Source organism: Sceloporus occidentalis, unplaced genomic scaffold (genome assembly GCF_023333645.1).
Source record: "Sceloporus occidentalis isolate IW3139 unplaced genomic scaffold, rSceOcc1.0.p SCAF_86, whole genome shotgun sequence".
Taxonomy (NCBI): Eukaryota; Metazoa; Chordata; class Lepidosauria; order Squamata; family Phrynosomatidae; genus Sceloporus; species Sceloporus occidentalis.
The window spans coordinates 1,764,495-1,776,292 of record NW_028317066.1 but is presented as its reverse complement, the minus strand read 5'-3'; positions in this window follow the sequence as shown (position 1 = coordinate 1,776,292).

Sequence of the window (11,798 nt, the reverse complement as noted above, 5' to 3'; positions counted from 1 at the left end):
TCAGAATCTTTGGAGGTTCTCTATCTTGAGTTGCAATGTAATAAAAATATTTGCAAGCTCTCCTGTCTGACTTCCATCATGTTCACCATCTCTTCTATAAACAACTCCAATCCAATCCTATCCACAGCAATCCACATGTGACCTGTATACTATATTGGTTGTGAGTCATCTCCTGGTGCCACACAGCATGAAGCATCCTCTGCAGTTAGCTTGCATCATGCCATGTGCTCTGACTCAACACTCTATGGCAGTCTCACAGGAAATGATGCCACTTTTCAAGTATTTTTACATATATTTATTGGAATATTTTCCAACTGTCTGAGTATCTGCTTCCATTGATTTCCTTATGGCAGTTCACCTACAATCTCTTCTTTGCTAGCTCCTAGGAGTAAGGATACAATCATTATATGGATTTGAGGTATCCAGAACAGGGTTATGCTCGGGTCACTTGCACCAACTATGGCGCGTTACAGACCGCCTGAAAGCAGCGGTTTCCTGGCGCTGCCGGTTGCTGCGTCCGGGAACTACAGTGGCCAAACTGCGCGGTTCCTGGACGCAGCAAAAAAGAAGCTCGAAAATGGCGCTTCTTTTCTGAACCCTGGAAGTGGCACCACGAGGCGCTAGTCACACACTCACGTCGTCACTTCCGCCACGCGGCATCCGGACGCTATGCATCCGGTACAGCAAAATGGCGGCACCCGTGTGTACTAGGGTTCAAGGGCGTCTAGAATAGATGCCCTTTTCTAACCCTAGTATGCCCCTTCCTACACCTAGTACGTGCGGAGGGCGTACTTTCAGTGCGTGTGTAACGTGCCCAAATTAATTTACTTTCACATAGGGAAGGTTGAACATGGGGCTAAATCTTGGGGTAACACCTTCCTCTCTTAATGTTGAGATTCAGTCTTGTCTGTCATTATCCTTGTTTACAGAAGAATTTGTGAGCCATGAAAGAGTCCACACAAGAAAGAAGTCACAAAAATGTCAGCAATGTGGGAAACATTTTGCTTACAAGTCAATCCTTGTCAAATATCAGAGAGTCCACACAGGAGAGAAGCCACACAAATGCCAGCATTGTGGACAATGTTTTTCTCAGAAAACAAATCTAGTGAGACATCAGAGAGTCCACACAGGAGAGAAGCCATACAAATGCCAGCTTTGTGGGAAATGTTTTTATTGGAAGTCATACCTAGTGATACATCAGAGAGTCCACACAGGAGCGAAGCCACAGAAATGCCAGCATTGTGGACAATGTTTTGCTCAGAGGTCAGTCCTAGTGACACATCAGAGTGTCCACACAGGAGCGAAGCCATTCAAATGCCAGCATTGTGGGAAATGTTTTTCTTGGAAGTCATACCTAGTGACACATCAGAGAATCCACACGGGAGAGAAGCCATACAAATGCCAGCATTGTGGGAAATGTTTTTCAGTGAAGTCAGTCTTAGTGACACATCAGAGTGTCCACACAGGAGAGAAGCCATACAAATGCCAGCACTGTGGGAAATGTTTTTCTTTGAAGTCAAACCTAGTGACACATCATAGAATCCATACGGGAGAGAAGCCACACAAATGCCAGCATTGTGGACAATGTTTTGCTCAGAAGTCACACCTAGTAAGACATCAGAAAAGCCACACAGGAAAGAAGCCACAAAAATCCCAGAAATGAACTAACATTATTTTTGTGGAGAAGGAATACAAAGAATATATTTTTCTTCCTTTGGTGATAAGAAAATGCCCTTGTGATTTGTGTGTTAGGTTTGTCTGTCCTTATGTCTTTATGTTTTAAAGTTATATTTTCTTAATTTTAGCTTTTAATTGCTATTAGTGTAGATCATTGCTTTAGTTTATAAATTTGACTGGGGATGATGGGTTGTGGAGTGGGTTAGCTAGATAGAGGGTGGGATTTGTTGCAGCTGGCTAGAATAGTTATTTGATTGATAGCTTTTGGATTGTGTGGGATGTTAGCTGAAGAAAGTTGGGGGGAAGGTATTAACAGAAAGGGGACTAGTTTCTGGGAATGACAAAGGTAGCCTTGTTACCTGTGGGCCATTGTCTGTGGGAATTGGAGGTGGTGGCTAGGTTTGGAAGAGGGTGGCGTTTTAGGTTTTGGGGTTTTAATGTATTATTTGGCTTGGGGTGGGCAGTTCTGACTTAAATGCTGAATTTCTGACTCTGGCCTGATTTAAATGGGCCTTTGTGCAGCCCCCGTCATGTGCTAGGGGTTGGCCGAGAACGTAGCGTCCATACCAGCCTCACTCCTAGCACGTGATGGGGGCGTCAAAATGGCGGCGCCCTGTACACACGGGCGCTGCCATTTTGATGCGACGGGCGCGTAGCGTATGAATGTCCTGGCACCTTTGTGACACCACAAGTGCGCCATTGGCGCCTTGCGGCGTCACAAAGGCGCCACAAGAAGAAACTGGTTTCTGTGGGTTCTTTTTGTTCTGCAACAGAGCTGCGCGATTTGTTCACTTTAGCTCCCTTGCGGAGCAAACCGGAGTGGCGGGAGAGCGCCCTTTTTGGGCGGTCTGTATCCCGCCATTGTGTTCTTAATAAAGTTCTTTGTTATTTCAACACAATGGACTCATTGATGCATATAAGTTCCAAATTTGCAACGATTTGACCCTTTCTTCTCTTCTCAGTTCTCAGCTCCATTCCCAGCCATATGAGCAGCAGAGGCAAACACACACACACACATACACACACACACACACACATTCAGAGAGACAGATCTGTATGTACAAACCAGAGTTTTCACAGCCTTTCCCTCCTGAGTCCAGCTCCGCAGCTTGGGCTCCATTCTGGAAGGAAGGAAGGAAGGAAGGAAGGAAGGGTGTAGTCCTTCCCTTCTTCCAAATGCCGACAATGGAATAAGCAGCAGCAGCCAGGGCTTTGCGATCCCTGCGCATGCTCAAGAGGGGCCTTTGGTGGCAAATGTGCATGCACAGTCTCAGCCCCTGAATCTGCCGCCCTCACAGCCTGCTCTGAGGGAGGGAAGTGGGGAGAGCCCTCATTCATTCAGAATGGCTGGAGGATCTTCTGGGGGGGTGATGTATGAAGGACGGAAACCCCGATCTTCTCCCCCCCAAAGAAAGGCAGGGAGCCTGCCAGGCCTCCTCTCCCTTCTCTCCCTTCCCTGCCCCCTCCTCTGGGGATTCCTTGGGGCCGAGGTACTTGGGGGGTGATATTGAGAAAAGAGGAAAGGGGGGACCCTTGGAGAGAGGTGTGGCCATGGAGGGGAGGGGGATTCAAAGGTAAAAAGGACTTTGAGGAGCCCCCTCCCTCCTGGAAAGTGGGGCAGAGGAGAGACCCTTCCTTCTGATGACTCATTTGGGGAAGAGTTTTGTGCCAAATACAAAGCATCACACAGGATAGGGTTCAATAGCATTGGAAACAACATTTTTTTTGGGGGGGGGGAGGAGAGACATTTTCTCTGGGGGGAGGGGGCTTTGTCTAGGTGGGGGGAAAGAGCCAAAATCTAGGCCAAATCCAAGAGGAGGGAGATGGAGGGACCTCAAAGCCCCATCTGGGGAGACTGATACTTCCCTGGCAACCTCGGAACTAGGCTTAAAGGCCCACAGGATCCAAATTAGGCATCCCTCACACATACGTACTTTTCCCTTCACAACAACCCTGAGGAGGAGGACCAACAGAGAGACCCTCAGCCCCAAAAAGAACACCCTCCTTCCGGTTTTGGGAACATGCTGAACAGGCCTTGGACCCCCTTGAAAGGATGTAGGTAAAAGGAGTAGAAGGAAGGAATAAAGGAGTGAAAATGCCAAGGGAAGAGAAGCATGAAGTGACGGCTTAAGTGGGGGGGATCTGGAACCTGATCCTGGCACCTGCCCCCCAGAACCCATCATTAGAGCCTTCCACAGATCACTGTGATGCTTTAAATGACTATTTCACAGGTAATATCTCTCAGATAAGAGCTGACTTGGATGCCAGCATTATTGCAGAGGCTATAGGTGAGGTGTCCAGTGAGTCTGTGAATAAGATCATCCTGGATCAAATTGAATCTGTGAGTACTGAGGACGTAGGCAAGCTCCTTAGATGTGTAAAGATGACAACTTGCCCCCTCGACCCTTGCCCTTCATGGCTGGTCCTCCAAGGAGGAGATGCACTTAGGACTCACCTGAGCTTTATCATAGACGCATCTCTTAGGGAGGGCTATTTTCCATCTTGCTTAAAAGAAGCGGTGGTACGGCCGCTTCTGAAAAAGCCCTCCCTAGATCCCTTGGACATGAACAATTACAGACCGGTCCCCCGTCTTCCATTTCTAAGCAAGGTGATTGAGAGGGCAGTTGCTCTTCAAGTCCAAGTGGTCTTGGATGAAACAGATTATCTAGACCCTTTTCAAATTGGCTTCAGGACGGGATACAGAGTCAAGTTCGCTATGGTCTCCTTAGATGATCTCCACTTGAGCATCGACAGGGGAAGTATGACCCTGTTGGTGCTTTTGGACCTGTCAGTGGCTTTCGATACCGTCAACCATGGTATCCTTATGGAAAGCCTGAGGGAATTGGTGATTGGGGGCACTGCGTCGCGGTGGTTTTGGTCCTATCTCAGAAGCAGATTCCAGATGGTGATGCTTGGGGACAGTTGCTCCTCGAAAAGGGATCTTAAAATTGGCATCCTTCGTCGCATCATCCTGTTCTGAATGCTATTTAACATCTACATGAAACCGCCTGGAGAGATCATCCGGAGGTATGGGATGGGGTTTTATCAGTACGCTTATGACATCCAATATTTCTCCATGCCCCAGACTTCAGAATCAACTAAGGAAGGCATCTCCTCTCTGAATGAATGTCTTGAGGGAGTAATGGGCAAGATGAGGAAATCAGATTGAAAGTGAATCCATTTAAGACAGAAGTGCTTGTTGGAGCCTCTAACCCAGGTATGGAGGTTTGTCTACCGCTCCTGGACGGGGTCACAGTTCCCCTAAAGGACTCTGTTTGCAGTTTGGGGGTGCTCCTGGTTCCTTTGCTCCAGATGTCAGCTCAGATAGATGCGACGGCCAAGAGTGCCTGTTATCAGCTTCGGTTGATACGCCAGCTGCGCCCTTTCCTGGAACCTGAAGACCCAAAAACTATGGTTCATGCACTGGTAAGCTCACATCTTGACTTCTGCAATGCGCTCTACATAGGGCTACCCTTGCAGTAAGTCTGGAAACTTCAACTAATTTAAAATATGGCAGCTCACTGTGACAATTTATTTATTTACTTTTTTAGGTTCAGGTGAGCTTTAGTTATAAATTCACATACAGTTATACATTTGGCATTTTACTTTCCAGTTATTTATAACTTCTGTCAGCATCTTTTGAACATACACGATATTTACAGATTGATCATATTTACAACTTCCAATACCTTCCTATACATGTTCTATTTATTATCTTGGCATCACCTATATATTCTGTACTGATATTTTGCTCTTCCCTGTATTTTCCCCTTCCATAACACCTCCCTCCCTTCTCCCTTTTTAATTTTTTTTATTTTTTAAATCTGCACTATTTGTTTTTAAAAGACTAAATGTCCCAAATGCTATTATTAGTTTTGTAGCTATTATTACAGAAAGACGTAGAGTGCAAACTCCTCAAGTATCTCTGTTTTCTGGAGTGAGATGGGCTTTTCCAACTGACTCATGTATAATTACTATTAATTATTATGTTTATAGGGCGCTGCCATTTTGACGTCCCCAGTACATACTAGGGGTGAGGCCTGATTGGACGCTGTGTCCTTGGCCAACCCCTAGTATGTACTGGGGGCGGAGACAAGGTCCGTCTGGAACGGACCTTTGTTTCTTTCTGTTTTGGGAGAGGAGAGTGGAAAGAGCTTCAACACGAGAGATGGTCCTCTCTTTCCTGAAAAGAGGCAAATGTATATTCACACACAGAGACCCTTTGATTCCCCTCTGAAATATCATAGACCCACGGAGGCTCCCAAGAGAGAGAAGGAGGCCTGGCCGCCAGAGGAGCCTTTCTGCCTTGGCAGGGAAGGGAAGGGAAGGTGGGGGTCTCCATGGGGGACTCCCCATTTCGGTTCTTCTGTGAGAATAAGGACTGAAGGGGAAGAGGGAGGAGGAGGAGGAGGAGGAGGAGGAGGAGGAGGGGCAGCCAGAGGAGCCTTTCTGCCTTGGCAGGGAAGGGAAGGGAAGGTGGGGGCCTCCATGGGGGACTCCCCAATTGGGTTCTTCTGTGAGAAGAAGGACTGAAGGGGAAGAGGCCGGAGGAGGAGGAGGAGAAGGGCCTTACTTGCTCCAGCCCCCAAAGCTGCCTCCCTACAGGAGACCCTGCAGCCCCCATCATTGGCTCCAAAATGCCTTCATTGAATGCAAACTACATTGAACCTTAATAATACCAACATAATAATACAAACATATTTGTAATAAATTTATTTGTAATAAAATTTAATCGGTCATTGACCAGTATAAATACAAACATAATAACAATAATAATAACTAAAACCAGAATATTATTTATCAAGGATGTTTGAAGAAAATTTGGACAATAGATATGGGAAGGCGCTGTTTTATATGACAACCTTAGCTAGAATAACGTTTGCGCAAAACTGGAAGTCAAAATCTATCCCAGAAAAGGAGGTTGCCTGAAGGACTGAGACTGGTCCATTGCGACCTCCGACTGAGACTCCTTGCCTAAAGCATCCAGACTGCCCCATTGGGATCTCAGGCTGATGCTCCTTACCTGGAGCGTTGTGACTGGCCTATTGGGACTTTAGGCTGTGGCTTCTTTCCTGAAGTCTACAGACTGGCCCATTGTAACTTCTGGCTCATGCTCCTTACCTGAAGGATTGGGACGAGACTATTGTGACTCAAGTCCTGAGCTCCTTACCTTACCTGAAGGATTGACATTGGCCTCTTGCAACCTCAGGCTGATTCTCCTTGCCTGAAGGATTGAGACGGGACTATTACGAGTTCAGGCTGGTGCTCCTTACCTGAAGGATTGAGATGATACTGTTGTGACTTCAAGGTGGAGCTCTTTACCTGAACTATTTAAAGTGGCCCATTGCAACCTCAGGCTGATGCTCCTCACCTGAAGCATTGAGACTGTCTCATTGTGATCTCAGAATCATAGGCCTGTTACAGACTGCCAAAATAAAGCTGCTTCGGGTCTCTTTGGAGGTATGCTCTTTAAATGATGCATGGGTCCTAAGAGTCCGGAGGTCGTGCCAAAGCCACACTCTATTCCTAAGCACCGGAGTGCAGCTTTGGCACAGCTTCTGGATTCTTTGGATGCATGCATGCATGCAGCATATCTCCAAAGAGACACAAAGCAGCTTTATTTTGGCAGTCTGTAACAGGCCATAGACTCATAGAATCCTAGAGCTGGAAGAGACCACTAGGACCATCCAGTCCACCCCCTGCCATGCAGGAACTCTCAATCAAAGCATCGCTGACCAATGGCCATCCAGCTTCTGTTTAAAGTTGTCCAGGGAAGGAGAATCCTCCACACTCCTAGGAAGGAGTATGTTTCACTGTCCAACAGCTCTTATTGTCAGTTAATTCCTCCTAATGTTGAGGTGGAATCGCTTTTCCTGGAGCTTGCATCCATTGTTCCAGGTCCTATTCTCTGGAGCAGCAGGAAACAAGCTTGCTCCCTCCTCAATATGACATCCCTTCAAATATTTAAACAGGGCTGTCATATTACCTCTTAAATTTCTCTTTTCCAGGCTAAACATCCCCAGCTCCCTGAGTCTTTCCTCATAGCGCATGGTTTCCAGACCCTTCACCATTTCAGTCGGTCTCCTTTGGACATGCTCCAGTTTCTCAACATCCTTTTTGAACTGTGGGGCCCAGAACTGGCCACAATATTCCAGGTGGGGCCTGACCAGAGCAGAATAGAGTGGCACTATTACTTCCCTTGATCTAGACGCTATACCTCTACTGATGCAGCCAAAATTCGCATTGGCCTTTTTAGCTGCCGCATTGCACTGTTGTCTCATGTTCAGCTTGTGGTCTACTTGAACTCCTAGATCCATTTCATACGTATTTTCATTCAGCCAGGTGCCCCCCATCCTGTATCTGTGCATTTCATTTTTCTGCCCTTAATGCAGTGCCTTACATTTCTCCGTGTCGAATTTCATTTTGTTAGCTTTGGCCCAGTTTTCTAGTCTGTTTAGGTCATTTTGAATTTTGATCCTGTCCTCAGCAGTATTAGCTACTCCTTCTATTTTGGTCCCATCTGCAAATTTGATAAGTATGCCTCTATTTCTGTCAACCAAGTCCTTGATAAAGATGTTGAATAACACTGGGCCCAGCACAGAATCCCATTGAACACCCCACTGGTCACTTCTCTCCAGGATGAAAGGGAGCCACTGTTGAATATCCTTTGTGTTTGGCCAGTCAACCAATTACAAATCCATGTAACAGTTTCCTTGTCCAGCTTGTTTCATGTTTTTGTTTTATATACTCTTTATTTGGTTAACTGCTATTAAGGGACATAGCTATGAGATTCAATGATATAGGGTGCCCTATAAACCTTTTAATAAAGAAAAAGCAAAAAGGCTTCCAAAAGAAGTGAAGCCTTGGGCAAGTCACACTCTCTCAGCCTCAGAGGATGGCCATGGGAAACCCACTCTGAAGGAACCTGCCAAGAAAACCCCTTCAGAGACTCCCATAACGTCACCATAAGACCTGGAAACAACTGGAAGACAGACACCAAGAACAACATTGGGAAATAGGGGCAAGCCTTGCCTTGGGAAAGTGTAATGACTGGGCTCCAGTCAATGGAGGTCTCCTTCAGGCAGAAAAGGGAGATTTATGCAAATGCAGAATGACATCACTGCTACGGAAGGCTCTCTTGACCAATCAGAGAGCAAGATAAAGGTTCTTCTGGAAGCTTCCGTGAGAAGGAGATATAAGGCCTGAGAGACCAAGAGACAGTTGGGAGAATTGTGTCGGTTGGAGATCGAGAGAGAGAGTTAAAGAGCGGATCTTGGAAGTTAGTCTCAGAATTGGACGCTTAGGTCTATTTATTATTTTAATAGCTTTTATGAATTGAATATTATATACTTACAAATATTGTACCTGCAAGATTCTTAATATCTTGTAGGACTTACATTTTAGTTATATTTTGTTATTTATAATACATATCTCCTTGGAGTATCTACTACTCGACGCTCCTTTTACACGTCTTGGATGGGTTGATGCTTGGGAAGATCAGTAAAGAAGTAGAAATAAGGTTCCTTAACTGGTCCCAGTGTAGGTTAAGGGAAGTCCTTTTATAATTCACTGGATGATGGCAGCGAGATTTAAGGAATTCAAGGGTCTGCTGGGCTAAGAGCCATAATGTCTAAATGTCTCATTAACAATTTGTAAGACACTCTGATAGCCTTTTGGTTGAAGAGAGGGGTATAAAATTATTATTATTATTATTATTATTATTATTATTATTATTATTATTCCAGGGCCGCAGTTTGGCTGCTTGGACCACCGGAGATCATCACAGTGAGTCCGTTGGAAAATCACATCTCACTCCAGAAAATAAAGGTACTTGAGGAGTTTGCACTCTGCGTCTTTCTGTAATAATAGCTACAACACTGATAATAGCATTTGGGACATTTAGTCTTTTAAAAACAAATATGGCAGATTTAAATGCTGCTTTAAAACCTCTTTCCATCTGCCAGATTTGTGCTGGTTTTGGGGGGAAATGAGAAAGTGTTGGGAGGGAGGGACTGCCAACAGAATTAGGAGATGCATTGCAGGCTATGGACAGTTTGCGGCCAATTAAGGTCCAAAATACACTGCACCAATAGTCCAGTTTGAGAGCGCGTTAACTGCCCTGGCCCAGTACTAGGGAATCCTGGGAAATTGAGTTTATTGTGGCACCAGAGCTCTCTGACAGAGAACGCTCAATGTCTCGCAAAACTATATTTCCCAGAATTCCCTAGCACTGAGCCAGGGCAGTTAAAGCAGTCTCAGATTGGATTATTGCTGCAGTGTGTTTGGGACTTAGGTGACCCTTGGCAAGTCACACTCTCTCAGCCTCAGGGAAGGCAATGGCAAAGCTCCTCTGAACAACTCTTGCCAAGAAAACTCCAGGAGAGGCTCCCCAGAAGTCGGCAATGATTTGGAGCCACTCCAAAAAAACGACAAAGCCTCAAGAAAAAGACAGCGTGGTTTAGTGGATGGAGCATTGGACTATGACCCTGGAGCCCAGGGTTTAAATGCCCTCTTGGCCATGGAAACCCACTGAGTAACCTTAGGCAAGTCACCCTCTCTCAGCCTCAGAGGGAGGCACATGCAAAACCACTTCTGGACAAATCTTGCCAAGAAAAGCCTGCAAAGGGCTTCTCTTAGGGTTGCCATAAGTCAGAAACAACTTGGGAGGCACACAACATGACAACAAGAGGAGTAACACCACTAACAGGGCTTAATCACACCTCATAAGACAGCTAGGGAGAAAGAAAGAAAGAAAGAAAGAAAGAAAGAAAGAAAGAAAGACAGACAGACAGACAGACATGGGAGTTGTAGTCCTTGGTTCAGAGGGATTGGAGTAGCCTTACTGCAGGGCAGGACCCCTCCTCTTTCTGGCCATTTGGATGCTGGGAGATCAAGTCCATGAAAGGTACTTTAAATATCATTGACAAGAGAAAAGGCTTCTACTGTCTTTCAGATCCAGTTTGCCCCTTAATCATTTATGAGGCCAGAACCACTTTGTTGGGAAGCGAACCCAAATATCTCAGTAAGACTCTATGTCTCCCAAGGCCCCCTCCCTCTAGGACCTCCTTCCTCTCTTCCCCTCAGTCTCTCTCTCTCTCCCTGAAGGCCTCCAACTGACAACTGACAATCGCTGAGGAAGGGGCAGCCATTTTGCGTTGGGGTGGCCATTTTGTGCTGCTTGTGAGACTGTGGGGAATAATAATAATAATAATAATAATATGTTTTATTTATAGACCGCTATTCCGCGATGATCATAGCGGTGTACAGTAAAATCGTAATACAATGTTCTGGAACCTTCTCTGAGGCCTCCTCAGTTGAATTGAGAGGCTCCTGTTTCTCTCCCTGAGGCTCCAGAGTCAGGAGGAGGCCAGGTTCCTGGGGCCAAAAGGAAGGCAATGCCTCCCCTTGTGCCTCTGGCCCTCCATTTTGGGGCGAAGGAAGGAAGGAAGGAAGGAAGGAAGGAAGGAAGGAAGGAAGGAAGAAAATAAGGAAGGGGCCTGTGGGGGTTTGAGGAAGGGGAGACAGGGACTCAGGGCCAGTGGGGAGGCTGGGCTTTGGGGGCTGTGAGAGAGAGGTGGGAAAGAGACTCTACCTTTGGGCCCTAGATGGGGAGGGTCCATCAGTCCTTGTCTCCCCCTTTGGGAGAAGAGACCCCCCTCAGTCCCCTGGACTATTTACTACCAGGAGTTACTATGGCTGTGACTCAGAGGAGTTTCCTAGGTATCAACTTCTGCCCTCCATGGCCATTGGCACTGACCTTTCCCCATTGCCTTCCCTCCCTCAGCCCTTGGACCTCCTCCTCCTTCGCACTCAGAGCAACCCTTCTCTACGGCTGAGGAGACGGCCTCTGACCCAGGGAAGCTCCGGCCATAAAGGGCTGCAGAAGAGCCCTTTCTGGGGCCGCAGGAATCAGGGTCTTTGTACTGAAGGTAGACCTTTATTCCTGGAGATGGAAGAGGACCTTTGTTTAAATGTTTCAGTCCAGGATTGTGTGGAAGGGCTGCAGCTAAGAGACTGAGCCCATGCTTTGCAGGCATAAAGCCCCAAATTCAGTCTCTGGCAGCATTATCTTCCCAGAAGGTGGAAGTGAAATTTCCAGACCCCAAAGACACAGTACGCCA